At 46.7% G+C, this 25181-nt stretch overlaps 1 protein-coding gene and 1 long non-coding RNA gene across 4 annotated transcripts in view; one reads left to right on the top strand and one right to left on the bottom strand.

The window, feature by feature from the left end:
* Window positions 1-25181, top strand: part of RBM20 (RNA binding motif protein 20) — a 189328-nt gene that overhangs the window by 79667 nt on the left and 84480 nt on the right. The gene's annotated exons all lie outside the window — the stretch shown is intronic.
* On the bottom strand, window positions 9981-15960 carry LOC111773236 (uncharacterized). The gene is made up of 2 exons (XR_002807570.2): window positions 15830-15960; window positions 9981-13018 (listed from the first exon to the last, which is right to left on the bottom strand). It is a non-coding gene; the product is annotated as an uncharacterized lncRNA (long non-coding RNA).

Below are 25181 nucleotides of genomic sequence, written 5' to 3'. Positions count from 1 at the left end.
CATTGCCTTTCCTTTTCAAGACTCGTCCCAAGAGCCAGATGCTCATCTGCGCCGGCTCTTAGCTCTGCTTGCTGCCCAGGAGGAGCAGCTCCCTGGATGAAGATAGCAGCCAGGTGTTTGCTTGTGACACTTTTGACATGGTTTCCTAGGACTTGCCTTCTCCTGATTGTGTATTAGCATAGCAGCACCCAGGCAAAGCCTCTACAGCAAAGATTTAAGAACATCCAAGATGAAGGCTCCCAATTTTACCCTCATTAATCCTGGCTCGGAGTCCTTCCCACCTCCACCCTCTTCACTGGGTGTCTGACTCCAGAACACCCCACCCCTTCCCAGGTCCTCTAGCAGAAATGAACACAGCCCCAGTCCTGAGCACTCCTTCTCTAACCAAGAGAGGCAGCCAGCATTGTGTAGACTCTGGATTCAGACAGCGTGGGGTTCTCCTTCTGCCTGTGCTATCACATCTGTGGCCTTGAATAAGCTTTAAGCTGCTAGGAACTTCATCTGTAAAACCGGCAGAGTGCTCAGCCCATGGTCTGCCCTCGGGCCACGTCAGCGCACCCCCCTCTCTAAACCTCATGACGCTGAGATGCGCTGCTCCCTCTCCAGTCTTGCTCCGGTTCCGGAGCCAGGACAAAGAGCTCTGGGACCCTGTGCTCAGTTCCTGCTTCCTCTTTCTTCTCTCCTTTTCCCAATTAAACAACAATGCCAGCGCAAAGTCATGGGTGAGAGGCTGGCAGGCAGGGAAACAGGAGGAAGGAGAGGGAGGCATCCTTTTTGGTTTTCTCCTCCCTCCCCACACTCCTACTCAGAGTGCCAAGCTCCCCCCGGCCGCATCCTACTTAGTGTCCTGCTTAGAGTGGACATGGAGATCAGTCAGCTCGTACAGTCCCAATTCGAACCCAGTGTGCTAGAGCTCTTCTTTAGTGTTGTGTGCCTTACATGCTTTGTGTTGAGCTGTTTCTGATAAGCATCCCAATGTTCCATTCAATGACTGAGGTAAGTTTTAAGTGTGAAATTGTTTTATCCTTTCTTGGTATGGAAGGTCATCATTGCCCTAGTCAGTCTGAGTGAGGCCAGTTCTCAGTATTCAAGAGCTGATTATTATCTGTGTTGGAAAACAACCAGCTCCTTCTTCTCGTCACCTTAGCTCTCACCTCCCCCATGCCTGTCTTCAAACTCAAACACAAAACAAGCACGCAAGCCAAGATGCTGCTAATTCCCCTGCTTTATTCCTTTCCTTGAGAGAATGAAAGAAAGAAGAGGGGGTCACTCTTTTGGTCCCTTAGTTAACAATAAAAGGATGGGATGGGTGAGAGGGAAGTTTAAATTGTGTTTGGAATTTCCATTAGAGCAGTGATGTTCTCTCCACGTTGTCTTACACTTGTATGCCAGTTTACAGGTTTCCTCTGCCATCTCTCCTATCTTCCTGAAAAATCCAGGAATCCACCCTTTTTAGCTGAATTCATGAATCAGCTCTTTACTTACAATTCTGTCATTTTCTGTGTGCTGCCACCTTTATCCTGATCCTTAAAACAATTTTCCAGCAGCCCTTTATCTTATAAATCCTTGTCTTGTATCTAGGCTGGTTCACCTTAGACTTTCCTGAGAATGTGCTAATGAAAATAGAAGTTCTTATGGTAGGGTGGCTTCCAAAGGCAAAAGCCACCTTTCTGTGTCCACCTCAAATTGCTTTCCTTAGGGTTTGGACTTCTGTAGGAATTTTCCTTAGTTTTACGCTGAGTAGAGTGTTCTCTTCAGCGGAATTTGCAAAATGTAAGTTTTTTTGTGCTGAGTTTACCATTTATTTGAGGCATAAATCTGGTCTTTGAGAATTCTCACCCATTGCACTTGGCGTTAGGTGTCGCAATCTCACGTAAAGGTCGATCTAACCCCGCACGTGCACCTTTGTCACATCAAGAGCAATTTCTTGTCTCCTTAATCTTCCCACCTACTTTTTAATAAAGATATTATTATCTCAAATAACTGCCACTTTTTATCTGAGTTAATAATCATGCTTTATTTCTGATTTCGACAGTCTTTTTTGTGTGAGGAAGATTGGCTTTGAGCTAACATCTGTTGCCAATCTTCCTCTTTTTGCTTGAGGAAGATTGTTGCTGGGCTAACATCTGTGCCAATTTTCCTTTATTTTATGTGGGATGCAGCCACAGCATGGCTTGATGAGTGGTATGTATGTCTGCACCTGGGATCCGAACCTGCATACCCTTGGCCACCAAAGTGGAGCATGCAAACCACTACACCACTGGGCTGGCCCCATGACAGTCTTTTTTCCCTTTTCTCCAGGTGTCTCTTTTATGCAGCAGAAAGAATATTTCAATATAGCAATATTCGAATATTGAAATATTCAGTATTTTGAATATTTCTATATAGCAATTGTGTTTATCTTTTTAATGATTATATACCTTTTCCTGCTCTTCCCTTCACTCTTCCCTGCCCTTTGTGTTTGAGAAGTTAGTGCTGACTTTCTATTTCTGGCCTTTCTTTCACTGTTGGTCATATTTCTCTCCAGATTCCTCTGTGCTCTCTTCTGCAAGGAGTATTTCTTATGCTGGTTTCTTATGCCTGTTTCTTAGGTGTCTCTGTCCCTAGTCTGCCCTCTCAGAATTCTTCTAAGAATTTGTGGGAAGCTTTCATTTCTCCCTCAGATATAAGCAATGTCACTTGCTGCCGATCCTGACTTCTGACAAAGGTAAAACCAGGTTCTGAAGGGCAAGTTCAGTTCACTGCTCTGACCACAGCAGTTGGGGTTCATTCTTTGGTAGGTTCTTTTTTTTTTAAAGATTGGCACCTGAGCTAACAACTGTTACCAATCTTCTTTTTTTTTTGCCCCTCCTTCTTTTTCTCCCCCAATCCCCCCAGTACATAGTTGTACACCTTTAGTTGTGGCTCCTCCTAGTTGTGGCATGTGGGACGCTGCCTCAACGTGGCCTGATGAGCCGTGCCGTGTCCGCGCCCAGCATCCAAACTGGTGAAACCCTGGGCTGCCGAAGGTGGAGCATGCGAACTTAACCACTCAGCCATGGGGCCAGCCCCCTGGTCGGTTCTGAAATCATCCCCTAAATTTTCTTCTTTCCCAAACTCCAATTTTTCCGTCCTGTGGTCCAGGGACCTTCTGGGCTGAGTGAGAAGCACCGACACTGAGTCTGTCCTTGCTGGTCACTGACACCCCATTGCTGGGCTCCTGAGCAGAAATTCTCCAGGGAGACTTGCTCTTTTTCTTGCCCTGAGAAGACTGAGATGGTGTCAAGGGTGCAAACCTGGTTTTCTGAGTCTAGGAGACTTGAGGACTTCACTGGAAACCTCTGACTGTGCTGACCTCTCGACCCCCGCCCCCACACCTAGTTCCCCATAACAGACCCCAGGAAACCATAGGAAACCTTCCCGGGCAGCAGGATCTGGCCTGAAATCAGTGATGACCAATCTCAGTTACCTGCATTATCGGGGCTACTTACCAGGCTCAGAAAACCTCCTTTCTTTCTTCTTGGTACTTTCCTTATGGACTCATTCTTATGGGTACCAGGATCCCTGCTGGACATCCTACCTCTGTCAGGATTCTTTGCTCGCTTCCCTTCTTGTCTCTGTCTTAGCCTTATCACCATTTAAAAATATGACAAGAGAGAAGCTGGAAAGGCTCCAAAATGATGCACCATTGACAAACAATACCCTTTGGGGAAATGGAGTTGTTTTTAAAGTCTTTCTTAGGACCTCTTTCCTCCCTTCTAGCTCCAGAGCTCGGTTCATGTTGTCTCAATTCTGTCCATCCCTGTCGCACCCTGACATTTCTTTACGGCAGAATCAGTGACGTCCTCCCACCCTTCGCCCTTGCTGGGGGTGCTTCTTGGGTAGGGATGAGCAGAACTATTAAGTAAAACCACGAAGCCAGGTGTAGGGCTGAGAGGATTGTCGATGTGGCCTCCAAATGCCTACCCAGGTGAGTGTCTTTTGAAGGAGGCTGCCTCTGGGTAAATGATCTCCGGATACACAGAAGAGGCAGACACCATGATTTGCGCTTACTATGAATAGGGTTGCCTATGCGGGGCTAGCTGCTTGGTGTGTGCACCTTGATTAAGGTCACGGCAAATCAGGGGTGCAGCCCCTTTCGTGATCTCTGGGGATCTTGTCCGTGGTTTCTGTTTAGCCTGAGAAATACTGGCTTCCCTCTGGCCATGCGTTTCCCACACTCTCGTGACTCAGCACTTTCTGGCTGCCTTTGACTTCCTGATGTCTGTGACTTTGCAGAATGCCCAAGAACTGCTCTCTCAGTTGCTTTCACTCCCACTGTAAAGATTATCGCCTCTAAAGCAAGGTAACGGACGTATTTTATCCCCAGCAATTTGTTTTGCTATATGGAGTGCTTGCTTAAAGGAAAGTTCTTGCACGTGCCTTCAGCTAATCAGCTTGTGTGGTGTGATGTTTAACCAGGCCTGTCCTTTCTTGTCTTTTCAGTATACCTGGGGATGTCTGTTAAACCACACTCACTAGATTCATTCCTTCCCTTTTTTCATGAAAATAAAATCAACCCCTCCCTTCCATTGGATGAGGAGGTAATTCTCCTCGTTCACTGAAGGTCTACATTCTGTCTTGAATTATTGATCTTGGGGCAGAATCTTGAAAGAAGCATGCTAATTCAAAAATGACTTCTTGATTGATTTAGTTTTTATAATGTCATAAAATGTGGTAAGAGGGTCTCATTTGTGTCCTTGGAGAAAATGACTTGTGTTTCCTTTGATGTTACTTTGATCTACTGTAGAGATGTTGAGCAAAAGGGGGTAAGGTTGTGGGAGAAGAAGGAGGGAAGAGGAGAGACTGAACAAGGAAACGTAGGTCTGGAAATATTGCCTTATCAGAATAGAAATGACCTCAAGAGTGGGCTCCGGGAGTTCAGACCCATTTGTAACTTTTAAGTCATTTACTTTCAAATGTGGTTTTGAGTATTTATTGAACTTCATACGTCATTGGAAATGATTCCCTCTGTTTAATCTTTTGAAACTGGGTTTGCATTTGCATCAAATTTTATGTTTTAGCCTACCTTATTCAATCTTGTGGGTGAGCTCATTTTATCCTATAAGCCAAGATGTTAAAATTTTGGCATGGATTGTATGTAAAAATTCCCTCATATTCTGATTTCAAGAGGGTCCTAAATATACCTAGACCCCAACCCGCTGACTTGAGAAGTCTTAATCTTAATGGTGGATATTTTCTCGTCAGTAAAATAGGATTGCTGAGAGGATTGGTGAGGTTGTGTATGTACCTGGCACACCTGTCGGGCAGCTCTGTCATTTTCATCATCGTCATCATCACCGCAGTGGCCCCTGCTCCCCCCAGCTCAGCCATTATCATGAGGGAAGTCCAGGCCTGGCTGTCTGCCCTCTGGGCTTTGGGCTGGCCTCAGGTGGCCCTTGAGGCACATCCATGGCAGGGAATAATTGTCCCTTCCCGCCTCTCTGAAGCTGAGTGTCAGAGCTGGCTGCTCAGCTGCCACAGTGAGACTTGGAGACAGGTGGTGCTCCCACCTCGTCCCCAGCCCCTGGGATAGCACTCAGACCCTGCTTGCCCAGCCTGCCGGAAAGCCAAATGGAAAAGCGATGGAAGCCAGGCGCACTTCCATGTTAACCATTGCTGTCCTCAGGAGCAGTGGGGTCCGCGAGAGGCAAAATGGGGAAATGATCACTCCCTGCCATTCCCTGAGCCCTAACGTCATCCCAGCGGTTGAGGCGCTGGGCTGAGCAAGTTTACCTACAGGACCTCATTTAACCTGCACAGTAGCCCCTATGAGGAAGTGTTACTCTCTACACCTAACAGATAAGGAAACAGAAGGGTGATCTGCCAGTGACACATGGCGAGTAAGTGGCCGAGCCAGGATTTTAACCCGAGCCCATCTGGCTTTAAAGGTGTGATCTTAACTAGTCCCTGGAGAAATGTAAATTTAATGAACATAATAATAACATCAAGATACCTGAGGCCAGGAGGGAAAGTGGGTCGGGCTCTTTCACAGGCTGGCCATAGATATAAAACATTTCAGAGATTTATTAGAGTCTTTTTGGGGGAGGGAGGGTCTAATTATGTCATAACCTTCTAGCCCCTGCTCAGGACTGACTTGCTTTTGAAGTCATCCCCAAATAACCCCAATAATGCCACGTGGCTCAGCCCTTGTTTTAATGTCTCCACACAAGCTGTGTATCTATGCTATTTGGCTCGTATTGATTTGGGAAAAAATTAAGTTTCTGTCTTCTAGATGTGTATTTTTCCAGTGAAGAAAACTAAACTGAACTTATTATTTGAAAAAATTGCATGCATATGATAACAATGCAAATGATGCAAAGGTATATGTCATAATCAGTACATCTCCCTTCTTCTTCCTAAGACCCGCTTCACCTCTCGTATTTCTCCTCCTCAGTTTCTTGGGTCTCTTTCCAGAGATATTCTCTACTTATAAAAACTTGTATCTGCATACATATCCTTTTTATGCAAAAAGGAACATATACACACTGTTTAGCTGCCTTATTTAACTTTGTTTTAAGAATGTATCTCTGAAGAGACTGTTGCCTGTCAGCACATACAAAACCACCCCGTGCTTTTGTCTTGATTGAATAGTATTCTAGCCCATGAATGACCATAATTTGTCAGCCCAGGCCCTGTTGATGGAGGTTGTTTCTAATATCTTGCTATTACTGACAGTGCTGCTCTGAGCATCCTTGCACACGCATCTCTGCGTGTCTGTGTGAGCCCGTTGGAAGGATACGTTTCTATACGTAAGATCACTGGATTGATGCATTTTTATTTTGAAAAAAAATAACTATCCTGAGTATGAGAGTGCCTGTGTGCCCCACCAGTCTGCCATCATCTCTAGGTTCTATGCCTTCTGCTTAAACACCTGCTACCACCCACAGAACTCAGGACACTGCGCCACATACAAAAGGTTTGTAGGTAAAGTTGCTAATTAACATGCATCTCAGTAGGAGTTTGTCCAAGATTGCTGCTTTCATGGCTTGAGCATCTGGCCCAAGTTGCGAAAGGCTTCAAAACTTAATCACAAGCTTAAGCTGTGAAGAAACACTATTCCCTACCCTTCGTCCTGACAGCAGATTAACTGGGCAGTGGGCAAACCTTCCCTGTGCCAGCCGGTCTGGCTCAGAGAGCGCAAATGCATTTGCACAAACATTCACACTTTCAGACCTAGAGGGGGTGAAACTCAATCTTTTGGCAGCAAACCCTGAATAACATGCATTTAGGAGTACAGAGTAACAACTTCTTCATAACCACAGGGCTTGGGAAGAAGTTGCTTAAAGCAAGAAAATCATAATGCTATTTTTACAAAAAGTAAAGGGATCAAAGTCCCCCTTCCCAAATTGCATTCTCTGTCACATGCTTACTTCTCTACAATGCTGTTTGCACTAAATAGACCCAGTTTTCACTGAATTCCTTTACTTGCTCCCTTCCCAATCACACACTGTGTGTGTTTGTCAGCACATTTACAGCTGTACAGAACAAGATTTGTTTTACTTTTTGCTGTAAATTTCATACATTTTTGGATTAGATCATTCAACAATAATCCTGTTTCTACTCCCTTCCAGTCACGAACTCCCTCCAAAGATCATTACAATTTTGAACATTCCGACCATAGTTTAGTTTGCCCGATTTTGAGTTTCACATAATTGGAATTATACAATATGTTCTCTTTTTGTGACTTTCTTTTGTTTGTGAAATTCATCCATGTTGCAGCCAGTAATGATATTTTGTTAATTTTCACTGCTATATAGTATTCCATTAAATGACTATACCAAAATCTATTTATCCATTTACTGTTGATGGATATTTAGGTTTTTCTAGTTTCCGGCTCCTAGAAATAATGCTGTCATGAATATTTTTGTACATGTCTTATGGAGAACATACATACACATTTCTGCGGGGTATATACCTGGGGACAGAATTGCTGGGTCATTAGGTTGTCTTACCATGGCCTAAGACCAGATCTCACTATTGCTAGACTCCCTGTGGTCATTCACTCATTCATTCATTTGTGTGCCAGGCACTGTGCAAGGCATTGGGATATGGTAATGAGCTGAAACATGTGGTTTCTGCTCTTGTGCAGACATTCATCAAGCAAACACCAAGATGAGGTGGTGTAATTGCAACAGAGATAAGTGTTAGGATTTCAAGAGAACATATGACATGGGGAACAGATCTGGACTCGGAGAGGGGGTGGTATGTAAGGGAAGGCTTCCCTGAAGAAGTAACACAAGCTGAGATTTGAAGGATGAAGAGGAAAAAGCCAGAGGATGGAGAGGGAGGAGCTTTTCAGGCAGCTGGAAGGGCATCTGGGCACATTCCTGAAGCTGATGGAATGTCAGGGTGACCAGAGTGTAGAGCAGGATTTGGGGGAGGGAGGGAGCAGTGAGGCTGAGATTGGGGGTATTTAGAATGCGGCCACGTGATCCTGCAGGAACCACGAGGACCTCCCCCTTTATTCTTCTGTTTGTTCATTCTCCTTTGAAACAAGATGCAGCTGGGCTGACAGTGCTGAGGAGAAGAGTGAAAGCTCTCAGAAGGGACTGTCAGCCAACTGGACGACCCCTCTGGGGCCAATCTCCTCATCTAGACCGAGCGTTGGCTAATGGCCCTTTTAGGTCCATGTGGGTTTTGTTTGTGACTCTGTGGACAAAATCAAGACACCCTTGTGATTCTTGTTTCTCATCTGTCCCCTTGGGTTTTCTTTACTGTGTGTTTTGTTTTGGCACCTTCTCCATAAAAAAGGCAACTGACTCCCATCCTGAACCCCTCACTGCACCTGTGACATGGAAAGCTCTTTACAGATGTCACGTTAATTAATCTGCAACTTTACCTGGCCGCACAACCGGTACCTGCAGCCCTCCTGCCAAAGCGAGGCTCCTTCCTGGCCCCAGCGTTCCCAGAGTCTACTTTCTGTCTTCCTTCAGGATGGTCTCTTTGCAAAGAATGTATGCTGGTTTACCCATTTAACCTGCTCTTCAAGTCCCAGGTGAGCTCACCTCCACAGGAAGGCTTCCCTGATCACTCCCACTCACACTTATTTGCCCCTTTCATCCTTCTAGCAGCTACTATTGTTTCTGAGGACAGAAGCAGTGTTGGAACATTTTTTTGGATCAGTGGGCAACTGAATTTCCTAAGGGAGGTTTGAACAAACCTATTGAATGTTTTAACATAACTTGACTTTGGTTTAATGAAACAACTGCTACTTTTGTAATAGAGCCTGTAGGAATTCAAGCCAGGCAGACGTTCTTGTCTAGTGATTCTCCGTGGGGTAGACGGGTGTCAGCATCTTTGTGTGCAGGACAAGGGGAGAGGGAGTGGAGGTGACAGGGTAAGAGAAGGTGCTCAACATTATTACTCACTAGGAACATACAACCTTATATGAGATACTACTACATACCCACCAGAATAACTAAAATGAAAAAAGGCTGACAATGCCAAGTGTTGGTGAAGATGTGGAGAAATTGGAACTGTCATTCTTTGCTGGTGAGACTGTAAAATGGTGCGACCACTTTGGAAAGCAGTTTGTCAGTTCCTCCAAAGGTTACTCATAGAGCCACCACATGGCCCAGCCGTTCCACGCCTAGGTCTATCCCAAGAGAAATGAAAACACATGTCTGCACAAAGACTTGTACATGATCGTCCATAGCAGCATTGTTTCTAATAGTCCAAAAGTGGAAACAACTCAAATGTACATCAACTCATGAATGAATAAACACAACGTAGTCTATACATACAATGGAATATTATTTGGCTGTAAAAACAAATGAAGTACTCCAGCACGCGACTGGAGCTCTCATGCACTGCTGGTGGGAAGATAAAATGGTACAGGCATCTTGGGACTCAGGCAATTTCTACTAAAGTTAAATACACGTCTACCCTATGACCATGCCAATCTGCTCGTGTATATCGAGAGCAGTGAGTACAGACATCCATAAAGAGACACGTGCAAGCAGGTTCATAGCAGCTTTATTCAAAATAGTTCCCAAACTGGCAGATGGATAAAGAAATTGTAGTATGTTAATATGAAGGAATACCACTCAGAAATTTAGAAGAACAGACTACTGGCACACAATATAAATGAATCTCACACATAGGTTAAGTGAAAGAAGCCAGACATAAAAGAGCATGTATGATAGAATTCCAGTGATATGAAGTTCAAAATCAGGCAAAACTAATACTTGATATTAGAGGTCAAAAAGTGGTTACCTTGAGGAGGAGGTATAGACAAATGGAGGAGGCACATGAGAGAACCTTTTGAGGTACTGAAAATAGTCTATGTATCTTGATCTGGGCGGGGTTTGGTGGGTGTACAGGTATGTTAACAAGCAGTGCCCTTTATGTGCTTTATGGTACATTTCTTATTTCACAATTAAAAAAAACTAATTAAAATTATTTGTTTTTATTTAAAAATTTAAAATTATTTTTAAATATAGATATTTTTAAAATTTAATTAAATTATCAAAATTCAAAACAATTTTAAAATTGTCTTGGTTTTCAAGCCAGTTGTGAGCTCCTTGAGGCAGGGCCCTTGGTTTGCTGCTGTCTGGGGCCATTCCCAGGCCGATGGAAGGCCTGGCTCCTTAGCTGTGTTTTCCCTTTGGGTCAGCAGAAATAACATGGCGGCCAGGGGCCCAGTTTCAGCAGGGCCACTGCAGTCGGTCTGTTCTTCTCCTAAAGGAAGTCAGTGGTGCTGCAGGACCTTCAGACACAGCATTACTTAAAGAGAATCTGGCTGAGGAGCTTTCTAGGATGTGGGGCTGGAGGGGGTCCAGTGCATCTGTCATTCCTCAGTGGGACACAGGGGCCAGACCGGCAGCACTGGATGGGAAGGGCCCACTCTGCTGCGGAGTTGGCAAGAAGCGTTTGAAGTGTCCCACGAGGGCTGAGAATCCTTCAGGGGCTGATACATAACTGAAAGGGGTGTGGGGAGTTGTCAGTGTCCTTCCAGGAGGTAACTGTGCAGGGGGCATTTCTGGCCAGACACAGGAAAGCAGTCGGATGTCGTTCTGTCCATTGCGTGTAGTCTGGTCTCTGAGGACTGAGGGCGAGCCTGCACATATCTGACTTATGCTGTGTCCACGTGGCTACTTGAGTCCAGCTGGGCGCTCTTGAAATCTTTCCTTGTTTTTAGGAAGGGATTTAACTAGGACACCAAGAAAACTTTGCAAGAATCTGCCATCTAGAAGGGTGTTGGGTCAACAAACATGTATTGGGGACCTCCTCTGTGTCAGCATGTGCCAGGCGCTGTCGTAGACCCCGGACATTCCACCATGAACAAAACAGACAAAATCTGGTTCTCAGGATGCTACGATGCTCCATAGCCTTCTCTCAAGGACTGTTTTGTTGACTGGCCTGTCTCTTCACATGAAGAGAGTTTTACATTAGGGAAAGTGCTTGTGTGTAGATGTCAGGAAGAAAGAAAGCCTTCCAGAGAGAACTCAATTTGAGGACTGACTCGGTGGGGAGGCAGAGTGGAGCATCAGTTTGAATCCTGGCTGGGGCAGCTTCCTGGTGGCGACTTTGGGCAACTTTGATCCGTAAAATGTAAAATAACCCCCATGGCAGGATTGTTGTGAAGATGAACAGAGTTCACGTAGGTCAAGCCCCTGGCCTGAGTGCAGGTGGCTGCCTTGGCCATGGAGGTCTGAGGCTTCCAGAATATACCCCACACAGCAGTGAGAGAGCCTCCCCAGCACCACCCCCACCCCCCACCGGTTCTGGGTGTTCTCAGCCCCAGCTGTGCTGTCTCCTTCTCACTCCTGCCCCAGCGCCCAGACCTGCTGCGGCCTCCCCTGATCCTCAGCAATGCAGACACGTCTGGGAACTCGGGCACTAAGGCAGCTCGGCATTTCTGGCCAACTGCTGAGCTGAGGCGGGTTCGTCATCGAGGCCTGGGCCAAGGAAGGAAGTCTGGTTGGCGGCCCCAGGGCTGCTTGCCCCAGAGTTCTGGAAAGAAGGTTGTTAAGGATTTTGTAAAAATATGCTGCTTGCTTGTGTGTTTGATGGCCTTGGCTGTGGGTTGGGGTGGAGTAATGCTGACCTTGGAAGGTTAGGATGCTTTTGTTTCTGAAGGAATCATGTAGGGTAGGTCACCAGCCTTGTGTGGTGGAGAGAAAACTACATTTTTTCTGAGATTGTGTGTTTTTGAACCAGCCAAACCTGAACAGCAGGGTGGACCTGGGCCCCTGAGTTAGTACCAGCTGGGTGTGAGTGTCTCATGGGTAAGGGTGGGGTCTGGGAAGAGAAGGTTGGCGGGGGTCCAGCTGGAGGTCCAAGGTCCGCCTTTCTGCAGAGCCAGGATAAGGATCTGCCAGAGAGATGGAGCCCACCTTTCCTCCTGTCCCCTCCACAGCTTCCTCTCCCACCAAGGCTTGGCAGGGAGTATGGGGGGCAATATAGTGGGGTAATTTTGTGGCCACCTTGCCCTCCACTCAGAGTTGATTGGGGACTCCTTCCTGGGCTCAGGTGACTTGGTTCTCCTTACCTTATTCATCCCCTTACTCAGGAGGAGGGGAGCAGATGTAACATTACTTGTGTGAAAGCATGTAAACACATTTGCTCTGGGGCCACTGGTCAGCAGACGCTGGTCATGCATAGGACGCTCATGTTAGCTCCAGTGAGCTCAGAGAGAGGGTGCAGAAGTCACCTGGGTCCAGCTTGGGAGAAACATCCTCAGTGGTATTGGGAGCTTCTGTCCAGCTTAACATGGTTCTCGTTATCTGAGGTTCAGATCTTTCTCTACTTTTCTATCTGCACCTGTCTTTTCCTTTTGATCCTGTGGTATTCAGCTGGACTTTCCTGACCCTTCAAGATGGCAGCCTTCATCCCTGGTGAGGCTATGCTTCACTCAGCAGCTTCCCACACTTCCTCCAGCTTGCCTTGCTCCTCCAGTGTCTCCCATCGCCGTCAGCACATTCTTTGTCCTTGCCTTCCATACCAGTCTTCATCTGGGACCTCTTCCACCCCTCCCAGGCCAGCTGTGTATAAGCTGAAAAACATACAAACACGTATACCTCAGGGTGGACGCAGATAAGAGAAGAAACTGTCAACAGAGGTACTGCAGAAAGCACAAATAACAAGGAAAGATAGGTCTCTGTCATCTTCCTGCGCTTCAGATGTGGGTGTCCAGAGGCCTGCAGCCGTTTCCTCATTATGTCCCCTGATGCCACGAACTGCATGTGTCTGAATTTGAACTCATCATCCTCTTGCTCTCTCTCCTCCTGTTCTACATGACTCCACCACTGACTCAGAAGGCCAGAGACCAATGAGTCATCCTAGACTCCTTCCTTTCCCTCACCTCTACCCCTACCCGCTCCATGTCCAGTCATCACCGAGTTCTGCCAACTTTCAGTCCTAAATGTCTTATAAATCTCTCTCTTCAACCCAGTCTCCTGCCATTGGACAACTCACAACTCTATGGCAGGCCAAGATTGTTTTCAATTCCCTGTGGCTGTGCAGGTGCTGTTCACTGTGCCTACAAGCCCCTGCCTCAACCCCCACTTTTTGCCTGGCTTCGTCCTACTCTCTCACCAAGCCTCACCTCAGACCTCACCTCCTCAGGGGAGCCCACCTGGACTAAAGGTGCATGTTCCCCCTCCGTCCCCATGAGCATCTAGCGGTACTCTCTTCCAGGCTCCTACTCCTCTAGAATGCCCATTTCCCACCCGGTGTGGGAATGGTCAGTTTAGATACCTGCCTCCTCCTGGACTGGCCACTCCTCCAGGACAGAGCCCAGACGTGGCTGAAGTTGTCTTTGCCTAATTTGAGGGAGGCAGGGAAATGTACAGGACAAAGCAGTGGATGGAGAGCAGGGACACCAGGTTCTGCCTGGACCCTGGAGCCACCCAGCGGGTGCTCATCCATTTTGGGAGACCAGATGGACCTGGGAGCAGCTGCAGAGCCCCTTCCTGCTCTGATGTTCTGTGACTCTGCCCGTGGGTGTCTGCTGCCTCCAGGTGACTCTCCCAAATACTCTTCCTCATCAGAGGAGCCTTCTGCACCACCCACTCCCGGGTCGGGGGCAGGTGAGAGGGAAGACCTACTTCATTAGCTTCCTGAGCTGTTCCTTTCTTAGCTGCCAGCCTGGAGGCCCTTCCTGGGTCCACCCAGATACAAACCTTCCAGCATATCCTAAGACAAGAAGGCAGAGGACTTGACAGTGTTGCTGCTAGAGCCATGAAGTCTCCGGAACCTCAGCAACGTGGACCCTGGGCCTTGGTCTGGAGGATGGGGCCTGGGCCAGTTCCCTTGCAGTGTGTTCACCTGGACTGTTTCTGGAGGTGTTAAGGCAAGAAGCCCAGCCACCCAGCATTTTTTTCTTCACTCAAAAACTTCCTTGTCCAAAAGTTCTATTTTCTCATAACAGTATTTCTTGCTATTACAAAAGACATATGAAAAGAAAAAAAACCCCAACTTTACTCCCAAATCCAAGTAGCCTGCCAAACTGTTCAAGCACCGCTGGTCCAGGAACTGTATTTTACTAATTCTTTCTAGAGTTTTCTGCTTTAAAAACACCTGGGTAGTAGCTGGGAGGTTCTGTTAATGTTTAAAAACCCCCAAAGCTGGATTTGCAGAAAGCAGAAACTCTTCTGGTTCTTGAGTACAGGGATGATCCCATGAAACACGAAAAGATCCATTTCTGTCTTCTTCAACCTCGTTCTTCACCTCCAACTCCCACCGTGAAAGACCCGCCTGCTGGTGAGCTTGGATCCCGGACAGCCATGTTAGCGGGGCACAGGCTCGGGCTGTCACACGAGGTGCTGGATGCTGCCTTGCTGGGACACAGGCCATCCCTCCCAGAGCACCTGAGGCCTGCGAGGGGTTCTGGGATCACTACCCTGTTTGGGAGCTAAGACAAAATCGCTTTAAAAGCTATTTTTGAAAGGTTTAGGAGAAAATGGCAAATTTTGTGCTGTGTGTATTTTACCAAAAACTTTGAAAAAGTCTTTTGAACTAAATAGAAGTTTTCATGTATGTTATCTCACTTAATTCTCTTAACTTCCAATGGGAAAAAAGACTCCCCAATTTACAGATCATTAAACCAAGGTGCACAGAGGTTAAGAGGCTCGCCAAAGGGCGGGAGAGTGTTAATGAACTAAGTGGGTTTTAAACTCTGGTCAGCTTCACTCCCAAGCTTGGCCCTTTTCCCACCTTCTCATAGTTTGCCGACCCAGAGTTCACACACAGACACACAGACTCACACACACACTCAGTGCCTGCCTTGTCCCTTTGTTTTATTTTTATTAGGTGTTCCTTATTGGAGGAAATCAGCTTCTCTTCACCAAAGAGATTTGTCAGTGATCCCTGGTCGAGGCTGCAGACCTCTTTTAGTTAGGAGGAAATAGAAGAGTGAATAAAAGCACAGGACCGGGATGGTGTCACATTTCCTGAGTTTGCATCCCAGCTCCTCCACCTGATAGCTGTGTGACTTGGGGCAAGTTACTTCACCCCTCTGAGCCTCAGATACCTCACCCATAAAGAGCAAATGCAAGGAGATGTATAAGCAGGATTAAATGAAATAGAGCCTGTCAATCCCTTAGCACCGTGCCGGGCACCCCGTTGGCTTGCAGGACGCCTGTGGCTCCTGTGGTTCAGATGCGCCTCACCTGGGGCCCTTGAGGGTGGCATTCCAGGCCCTCAGGATCTTGGGGCGGGAGGGTGGGTGTTGGCTGGAAAGTTGTAGTTTCACCAGCACCCAGCCTATTCTTATCACTGGGATGGCGGGGATGGCTACCAAACTGACAAGAAGATAAAGATGACTTGATCTATAAAGTAAGAGAACTTAGAGGAAAGCTATTACCTTAGAATGTTGGTTCGCAGTGTTCTAGCGGCAGCGGCACCTGGGAACTTGAAGGAATGCAGATTGTCAGACCTCACTCCAGACTTACTGAATCGGAAACTCTGGGGGCGGTGGTAGCGGTGGTGGCTTTAACCCGCCCTCCAGTGAGGCTGATGCCTGCTGAGGTTGGTGCACCAAGCCTCAGAATTAAAGAGCCAGTGCCTTATTTCATTTCAAATAAGTAGAGATGTACATGTAGCCGCTGGGGAAGAAATCTAAAGATCCGTTCACTGTGCCAAGAGGAGTAAAGAAAGGAATCCCTGGATATGGGGGCACAGTTATATTTCTAGTGAATTCAGCAATTCCATCCTGGTCCTCTGCTTGTCTCGTGGTGAAACACAGTGGCCCGCGTATGGACCACAGAAGCCGATGGCCAGGACACTGAACTGTGGCCTCGACCTTGCCTCTTCCCAGCAGCTCCGGTGCTCCCTCCCTGATTGTTCCAGCATCCTTCTTATACACTCTCTCTCCTTGTTGTTGTTCGGGTCGGTTGTCAGCTGTTGCTTGAGTACAAACCTGCCTTCTCCTCCTGGTTTCTCCTGGGCAAGCCCAAATGGAGCCCAAATGGTGACTGCAGAACATCTCAAAATAGATTTTTCTAAGTGTCTCCCACCCAAATCAGCAAAATACCCCCATCTAGTGGCAGCTGACCCATCTAGTCGGTGGAGTCAGGGGCTCTTTCCGCTACAGAACAAGTATCACAATGCTCCCGTAGAAGATTAAGACTCTGCTTCTATAGAATCAGCAAGAAAGGGGGAAAAAAGGAATGGAATATTATTTACTTCAACTCCTTCTGTGTTGTTTCTGCTTCTTCCTGCTTCTCCGGAGCCAGCACATCACCCTTTGGTGTATTTGTGGTATCAGGAATCTCCCAGGCTTCCTGCTCTCCTTTTCTCCTTCCTCTTTTCTGAACATTCTTACCCCCCAAATTTCTGGGCAGATTTTTCTTTACTCAGCTGTTCACTTCAACTTTTTAGGGATGAATCTTTCTTTCTTTCTTTTGTACCTTCTCCCTCTCTCGGAAAGTCTCTCTGTCCCTTTTCCCCCTCACCCCGTTTGAGATATTCCCAGACTCCTCTGGGATGCAGAGGAACATCTTACCTTGAGCGGGTAAGGTAGGATCAGAAACGGCCCTGGACAGGCCTGCGAGGGAGTCAGCTCTGAGGTAGCGTGGTCAGTCTCAGCCCTCTGTGGAGTGGCCGGGAGAATCCCCAAACCACTTACTGTTGGTGTTGGAACTCAAAGTCTTGGGTGTCCTCAAACTCCAGCTCATCCCAGATGGCCCTAGCAGTTGGTGATATGTGAACATTTTCCTTTGGCAAACTCTTTCCTTAAAGCTGTAAAAATAGCAATGACAGCTACTGTTTATTGAGGGTCCATTATGTTCTAGCTAGATCGTTGGTTCTCAAACTTTAGCAGACATCAGAATCCCTGGAGGGCTCATTCAAACACAGACTGCTGGGCTCCCCCCAGGGTTTCTGACTCAGCAAGTCTGGGGTGGAGCCCCCCAGAAATTTCAGTTCTAACAAGTTCCCAGGTGATGCTGTTGCTCCTGGTCCAGGAACCCTGTTCTGAAAGCCACTGCCGTAGATCATCCGACAGGTGCTCACGGGATGAACTTCGCCCTCACCACACCCTGTAAATTAGGAATTATTACCCTATCTTACTGACAAGGAGACACAGGCCATGAGAGAGAACAGCTTCCTTCAGGTCATGGATTGCAGGAAGCAGAGCTAGGATTTGAGTCCAAAGTCCTCATAGCCACCATCCAGCCACAGTGTCTCCCAGGTCTCAGGGGGGCTGAGGAGGGGCTTGGGGTTCTCTTCCAGGCTTACCTAACAATGTGAGACCTGGAAGAGCCCTTGGCCCCCGTAGCCCAGCCCCCGCACTATTCAGGGGGAGGCCAGTGATCCCTAAGGTTTCGCCTCTGGCTGAGATCTTGACTCACATCCAAGTGCCCCGTCCTCTGTCCGCGTAATTTAATGCTCCTCATTCAAGTGTTCATTGAGCTTCTCCTTTAAGAAGGGCCCATATGTGTACAAAAGGAATCATGTCATCTCTGCCATGATGGCCTTTGACCATCTTTCATGGCAGAGCTAGAATTGCACCAGGAAGAAAGATTGGCAGAGACCCTGATACTGGCGGGGGGTTCAGGGGGGGCAGGGGGAAGGGGGCTATGGTGGAGAAATGTACAGGTGGCGTGAAATAATCCATTCGTCTCCTCAGCTGTAAAACCTTTCTAGCCCACAACACTCCTTGGCAAATGCTAACCTGTTTGCTGTCATTCTTTCCTTGCTGCGCTTCACATCCCAGGGTGCTGATCCCTGCAGGCTGCATCTCCTGGGCTCCTTCTGGCTCTGAGCAGTGCGAGGCCTTGGTGGGAGATTGGAGGGGAGAAAGAGAGATGCCTGGGCATTTCTGCCTCTCCTCCTCTGTGGCTGGTGGTGTCTTTGGAAGTAGCTGACCATCTTCCAGGGCTCTACCCACCCCCCTCCTGTCCCCACCATCGTTTGTTTGCCTTCTCACCTGTATAACAAATTTCCTGGATTAAATTCTCTTTGTTCTAAATACTTGGAGTGATTTTGTCATTGTACAAAGGGCACGATCTGCTCACCGTGAGACAAAAGCCAGTTGTCAAGAGGCAAGATGGTGGCAGAGAAATGGCATTTTATTACAGCTTGCTAGCAAGGGGGAAGATGGCCGACTAATGTCTGAAAGAGCCTTCTTGAGGGGGGCACAGAATCTTGAAGCAGTTTTATAGGCCAGTGGGTTACATGGGGAGGGGGTTAGGAATGTTGACCCTCTGGTGTTACAAACTGGGAGTGGCCACACCAGATAGACTCTCTGTTTTGGGGTCATCACGTTCCTAAGGAACTCAGAAGAACAAAGTTATCATCTTATCACAGCTGGGAGGTAAATGCACAAGCAGGGGTCGTAAAATCTACAGAACTGGAGGGTGCATATCCAGCAGGGTTAGTTAGTCAGAGGTCATTCAAAGTTACAGTATGGTTTCTTTCCTACAATATGGCTTCCCTCTTGTCCACCTTGTGTTGAGCCGGTATCAGTTTCTCTTTTCCTGATTGGGTCCTGACTAATATAGTGCCCCTCCCCAATACACAGGTAGTCACTCCTCTGTTCTACCCTAACACATACCACTCTGTTGCTATGATGTATTTGCACATGTGTCTTCTGCCATAGCTGTGACTTTCTCAAGGGCAGGCATCATATCTAATTCAATGCCGAGTCCTTAGCACCTCCCCAGTAGCTATCACTGTGACACGCTCAATTAATGTTTGATGGATGAATGAAGGATAACATGTGGCAGGGTCTGAAAATGCATAAGAAAATCAGAGTATGCAACATTCAAAATTTGTGCAACAGTCAAGATTCACCATGTGGAAATACTGATGTATGCTGCCCCTACACCCAATTTAAAATAGTAATAATAAACTTTCAGTTTGTTAAAAGAGAAATAACAGGCCCCAAATGGAGTCATCTGTCCCTATGACAGCAAACCAAGACTAATTACAAATTGAACCATCAGCAGGAAAGTAATCTCAATCGACCAGTCTAGAATTTCCTGACTAACACTAGTGAGATTATCTACAGAAGACCCCTGCTATTCCCTTCCCTCAAAAGAAGATGTCCTGGCCTGAAACAGTCCTTTCTTTTCTTTTGCTAATAAATTCCTTGCCCCACCCTGCTGCCTATAAAAACCTTACATTTTGTACATGTCCTTGGAGTATCTCTCTACTTGCTGATTGGATGACTTGCTGAATAAACCCAATTAGATCTTCCAATTTATTCGGTTGAATTTTATTTTTTAACAAGCTTATAATCCAGAATACAGATTTTTAAAACATAAATTTGCGGATATGTCTCAGTTATTTACTGCTATGTTACAAGCCACCCCAGAATTCAGTGGCTTAAAGCAACAATTTACTGTTTCTCATGTTTCTGTGGGTTAGTACTTGCGTTGGCCAGTCTGCCTGGCCTCAGTCATCACTGCAGCTGGTCGTGGTTGGGCTGCGACTGCCTAGTCTTAGATGGCCTCAATCCCTTGTCTGGGGCCTCAGAAGAAATGGCTGAGACTGCTGGTCCTCTCTCTTCATGTAGAGTCCCATCCTCAAGGAGGCTGGCCCAGGCTCATTCAAAAGGCGGCAGTGTTCCAAGAGGGCGAGGTGGGGAGCTCTGAGGCCTCTTGACGCAGAGCCTTGGAAGTTGTGCAGCCTCACTTCCTGTGCATTCTGTTCCAAAGCAAGTCGCCAGCCCAGCCCAGATTCAAGAGATGGGGAAATAGACTCCACCTCTCCGTGGGAGGGGCTTCAAAGAGTTTGTAGCCGTATTTAATCTATTGCACAAGAGTTATCCTCATTACAAAACATTCTTTGTTAGAATATTCAGTACAGGTGTACCTTAAGTAGAGCCTCCTGGGGTAGGCTTGAGAGGTAACTCAAGGTCCTTGTAGAGCTACTTATCACTGATTTTCTTAGTTCTTTGTCTGACCACCAGATGGCGGCATTGCTCAATGGACCTGGAGCATGTCGAGGCCAGCGCCAAGTTCCACCTGGAGCTGCTCTTAGAGCTGAGGGAATCCTGCGATTTTGCTTTGGTGGATCAGCGCTGGGCAGTGCTGACTACAGAGGGGGTCTGGGATGAAGACTGTAATGGGCATAGGCTGCTCCTCTGGAAAAGGAAACAACACTTTCCTCCTTATTCTTGGAGAACTGTTGTGGGAACAAGGATCAATGAAGTCTCTTCACCTCCTGGAGTGGGAGACTGCAGTAAGATGCTGCAAACATCATCCCACCACCATGGACACAATCACAAAGAAATACTGTTTGTAGTAAAGTAATGTTTGCAAACTCCTGAACTGCCTATCAAAATTACATTGTATTGACTTCACTACAGTGCTGTAAATAATTCTCTACCAGTGCTTTCTCTACCCCTGCACCATTATAGTTGTCTGTAAACGTGAAAATGACAGCGTGTGCAAAAACTGATGACATCTGATTAAGATCTGTAGTCTAGTTTATTGTATTGTCCAGTGTCAGGTCCTGGTTTTGAGAACATAACATAGTTATATAAGATGTTACCATTGGGGGAAGCTGAGTAATAGGAACATAGACTTCTCTGTACTATTTTTGCAACTTCTTGTGAGTCTATAATTATTTCAGAATAGAAAGTTAAAAAAAAACCTTCCTCTCTATAAATAACTCCCACCTGGCTGTGTATTATTGGTATGTGCATTATTGTTTGAGAGGAGGGTTGAAAAAAAGTGTTTTGGGTTGTTCTACCAGAATAGCATCCTCTCCTCCCTGTTTAGATCCACTGACCACTTCTGAAAGCCCACGCAGACTCAGAGCATCTGCGAGAGCAGCTGATCAGCTGTGCAGAGGAACCGGAGCAGAGGACCTGGAGGTGCCTTCACCTCCCTCCTTCCTCTCTGGACTCAGAGGTGCTCTATTCCAGGCGCCTCCTCCATCGAGGGTGCTGCCCTTTGCTAAGTGCTTTGCTGTTTGGTGTCTTCCATCCCTCCTCCCAGGCTCATGGGAAAGCACTTTTATTCCCATTTTGTGGATAGCAAAGCTAACCCTGATGGGTTGAGGGACTCGCTGGAGGCCGTAAATAAGTGATGGACCCAAGGCTAGCATGCAGGCCAGGACTTTAAAACTAGGTTTCCCTTGCTAATTCCTAAGTAATAAGTAATAAAACTTGTTTTCAAGTTTACATGTTTAAACTCTAAGCCATTATTTCACATGTTTTGATTTATTGGCTTGCTCTATTAAGATGCACCCTGTAATATTCACACAGTGTTTGAAGTAGAGAAATGAAAGTTTCTTGTGAATAAGTGGAGAAAGTGGTGTTCACTTTTTTCCCATCAATGAGAAAACAATAGGTAGCAATCAGTTTAGTAGTTCTGTGGTCAACAGGCATTTCCTGAGATTGAATCAAGGGCAAAAGGAGACTCTGTTATGTTTTGCTGACCAAAAGAACGTGGGAACTTTTCAGCTAAACTGCAGGTTAAAACTGTGAAAAATAGAAATGGCATCCAGCCTGCTTTTCAGTTTCCAGCACACCAGTGAAGTTGCTAAGCCCGTGGGAAGACTTGGACACAGGAACTGCCCTCAAAGAGCACACAGTCCAGCTGTGGAGACCAGGCCCAGCATGCAGCATGCGTGAAGCCGCCAGAGAATAACGCAGGGCACTGATGCTTTTGTGCCAGGCCGTGTACCATGGGCGTTCCTGGAAATGAGGGCTACTGAGGCCTGGACCACTCAGAGGAGGTGAAGGGACAATGAACTGGACTTGGGCTGTATGTCGAGATGTAGGGGGATAGCGCTCTGTTGACTCAAAATTGCAGTGAAAAACTCTTATACAGTTATGTACCATATAAGGATGTTTCAGTCAATAACAGACTGCATATAGGATGGTGGTCCCATGTAGCTTAGGCGTGTAGTAAGTTTGTGTAAGCCCACTCTGTGATGTTCACACAATGATGAAATCACTGAACAACACATTTCTCAGAGTGTCTCCCCATTGTTAAGCGACACATGACTGTAATCAACTGTTATAGTCACATAAGACAGCTGTGTGCCCCTAGAATAATTACTTATATCTTCTCAGCCTCGGTTTTTTTTCCTCTTCTTGCAGTAAAATACCGATAACATAACTTATACCATTTTAAGGTATACAATTCATTGTCATTAAGTATGTTCATAATGGCGTGCAACCATCACCACTGTCCAGTACCAGAACTTTTTCACTGCCCACAAAGGAGTCTTTGCACCCATTAACAGTCGCTCCCTCCTCCCCCAGCCCCTGGTAACCACTGATCTGTTTCTGTCCCTCTGGATTTGCCTGTTGTAGATATTCCCTATAAATGGAATCATACAATATGTGGCCTTTTGTGTCTGGCTTCTTTCACTCTGCACAGTGTTTTCAAGGGTCATCCCTGTTGTTTAGCCTCAGTTTTACTTTCTGAAAAATTACTAAAACATAGTCCATGCTCTTAAGGGTGCTTGTCTGCTGGAGAAGAGAGGCGCGGATCTGGTTCATTCTGATACAAGGTGGTAACCTTAGTGATACAGGAAAGAGCACCAGCATGACCTCAAGTTCAGGGGCGACAAGGTGTGTGCTGTGTTTTGGTAAATGTGAGTCATCGGGGTTGGCTAACACTAAGGCCTATTGGGAGACGAGGCATGTGAAGAACCCAGCTCAGTGCTGAATGTCTTTCTGAGAAGTCTGGACTCTCTCAGTGACCAGTAGGAGCCATTGAAGGTTTTGAGCAGAGGAGTGAAGTGCTCCATGCTGCTTTTTAGGAAGCCGGCTTGGTGGGAATATGGAGCCTCATCCAGGGCTGGGAGTGGTGGGGGTGGGCGTTAGAATAACCAGGCAAGAATGCTACCCGGGGCCCCGGCAGCGGGAATAGCGAGGAGTAGAGGGACTTGCTGTTCCTCGTGGAGTCTGACTCAAAAGGATTCGGCCTGTGGGTGGCTAGGGCACTGAGGGAGACAAGAAGGTGAAGATGGGAGGCCAGCCCAGCCGTCCCGTTCAGCCTTTCTCCTTTCTGCTCTGTCCTGCGTCGGGCTGGCTGTGTGTTGGACAGGTTGCTAAGTAATAAAGGAGTTTAAATGACACCATAAGGGGAGGGTTTATGGGTCCTCCTGGCAGAACCCAGGAAGCTAATGGCTCCTCTCCTGTCTTCTTAGCTTGCCCTAGGTCCCTCAAGCCAACCATTCAGGGATTTTCAGTCTCTAGCCTTAGTGCAAACTTCCTTCAGGGGCTTTGGATTTTTTAGGGACTAAGCAGATGGTCCCTTATCGCTGACCCATGCTACAGTAGTGTTGGGACCATAGTGTCTGTCCCCATTTTACAGATGAGGTACTTAGAGATTGCAAGGTTGCCTATGATGATATGACAAGTAAGGGGTGGGGCTGAGACTTGAACCCAGGCCCCCTAATTCAAGAGCATGGTCTTCTCTCCACCACCTGCCACTTGGCCTTTGCACTCATTGCTGCTGAAGAGTGGGTCACTGTGTTCCGTCGTTCTGATTTTACCCTGGATGTGCAGCATTACTCCAGTTTTCCCTCTTTCCAGCCGTTTCCTTGGACAAGGCTGAGGAGAGTTTGGGGCGGGGGCAACAGTCATCTCATTTCTTGACGTTGATTTTCTTCCACGTACCTCAGACAAATGAGCTAAGAGCTGGGGAGAAGCTTGAGCATAAGAAGGGAGCATGGGCTGCGGTTCTGTTTCTCTCTCCCTCACCACAGGCATTTTCTCATCAGGACTGAATGGAGTTCCTGGTGGTTTTGTGTGTACAGCCTCAGGGGGACTATGCTGGCTGCATTCCCAGGAACTGCATTCTTGCTGAGAAGCCAGGAGGTGTGTGGCATCACTCCAGCTCAACTGTGTGAGCAGCCCTCTCCTGCCTCTGGAGTTTCTGCTCTGCACAAAGGAATAGGTCCTTGTGTACCCAAAAAAGTCAGTTAGGGCCCTGTTAATCTCTCCAATTAATCCTTGTTCATATGGGATGAAAAAAGAGGGAGAGGATATGCAGTCTCCAGAAGGTAATCAAATCCCAAATCCCTGAAAGAATTCACTTTTAAAAAACCAGAATTCTTGTGCTTTCTTCACGAACCCCCACAACCTCGCTACACGAGCTGCCATAAAGTTGTATGTACACACACACACACACACACGCACACTCTTTAAGAACACTCGTCTTAAAACCTTCTGGCCAAATGTTGCTCCAGCATCTACTACATTTGCTAGGGTCGAAGAAGCAGGAAGTGTCAACATAAACACCATAGGGTAGAGTTTAGAAGCATATAAGCCATCAGCAGACACTTCTTGTGCATCTACTGTGTGACAAGCACTGTGCTATGGTAGATGGGAAAATGTATGTGATTTACTCCTTGCTTCAAAGCAGCTTACTAGTTGGGAAGATGTCATCTGAGAACATGAAAAAGGCAACTACTAGTCCATAGTAACATCATGCATCCTGGGGAAATCTTAGTAGCATTCCCAATTAGAGTCAGAAACGAGGTAAGGATACTAGACATCACCACTGCTGTCCAACATGGTGCTGGAGGACCTAGCCAATGCAACAAGACAAGAAAAATAAATGAAGCATAAGGATGGAAAACAAGAGACAAAGTTCTTGTTATGTGAAGATTATATGATTATATACTTTCAAAATTCAAGAATTTTTGAAAGTATTATATAAAATAACAGAGGTAGGCAGAATTGCAGATTATAGTATCAACATACAAGAAGCAATAACATTTCTATATAAGAATAATAACCTATA

The sequence above is a fragment of the Equus caballus genome, chromosome 1, assembly GCF_041296265.1.
Source record: "Equus caballus isolate H_3958 breed thoroughbred chromosome 1, TB-T2T, whole genome shotgun sequence".
In the NCBI taxonomy this organism is placed as follows: domain Eukaryota; kingdom Metazoa; phylum Chordata; class Mammalia; order Perissodactyla; family Equidae; genus Equus; species Equus caballus.
This window is presented reverse-complemented; position numbering and strand designations above follow the sequence as displayed.